The sequence below is a fragment of the Seriola lalandi genome, unplaced genomic scaffold, assembly GCF_002814215.2.
Source record: "Seriola lalandi dorsalis isolate HSWRI2012SDOR001 ecotype SW California unplaced genomic scaffold, Sedor1 jcf7180002053666, whole genome shotgun sequence".
Taxonomy (NCBI): domain Eukaryota; kingdom Metazoa; phylum Chordata; class Actinopteri; order Carangiformes; family Carangidae; genus Seriola; species Seriola lalandi.
The window spans coordinates 434-972 of record NW_019524219.1 but is presented as its reverse complement, the minus strand read 5'-3'; the positions used below and the strand labels follow the sequence as shown (position 1 = coordinate 972).

The window sequence follows — 539 nt, the reverse complement described above, 5'->3', positions numbered from 1 at the left end:
CAACAGTAATCTTTAGTCAAAGACTAAACTGTGCAGTTTTCTACACTACACTGTTGTCAAGCTCCACATTATATGCAATAAGTGACATGTTATAAATTACCTATGTTATATGTGCTTGATATGTAGCCAAGCTTACTTCTTACCCACCTTCGCTCCACTGTCTGTCAGTGTTTGAATTTCACAAGCTTTATATTCTGGTGAATGTTTCCATTTTTCTCTATATTTTGGACAGGTGCTCCTGTGGAAACTGTGCAACCATGCCCACAGAAGCTGAGAACATCTGCTGCTAGGAGATACCACAGGTAGCATTCTCACTGGACAAACTAATCACTAATTTGTTTTGATTACATTACATTAATAATAAACCATAGGGCGGTTCGCGGCCGAGTGTGAAACGGCTGGGATGAAGATCAGCACCTCCAAATCTGAGGCCATGGTTCTCAGCCGGAAACGGGTGGATTGCCCGCTTCAGGTCGGGGGGGAGGCTTTGCCTCAGGTGGAGGAGTTTAAGTATCTCGGGATCTTGTTCACGAGTGAGG

General features: G+C 44.0%; 1 long non-coding RNA gene across 1 annotated transcript in view; it reads left to right on the top strand.

Moving 5' to 3' along the window:
• Positions 1-6: 6 nt before the first annotated feature.
• Positions 7-539, top strand: part of LOC147819408 (uncharacterized) — a 965-nt gene continuing 432 nt past the window's right edge. Inside the window, exon 1 of the long non-coding RNA XR_015436936.1 lies at positions 7-302. This is a non-coding gene — a long non-coding RNA (uncharacterized LOC147819408). The remainder of the gene's footprint in view (positions 303-539) is intronic.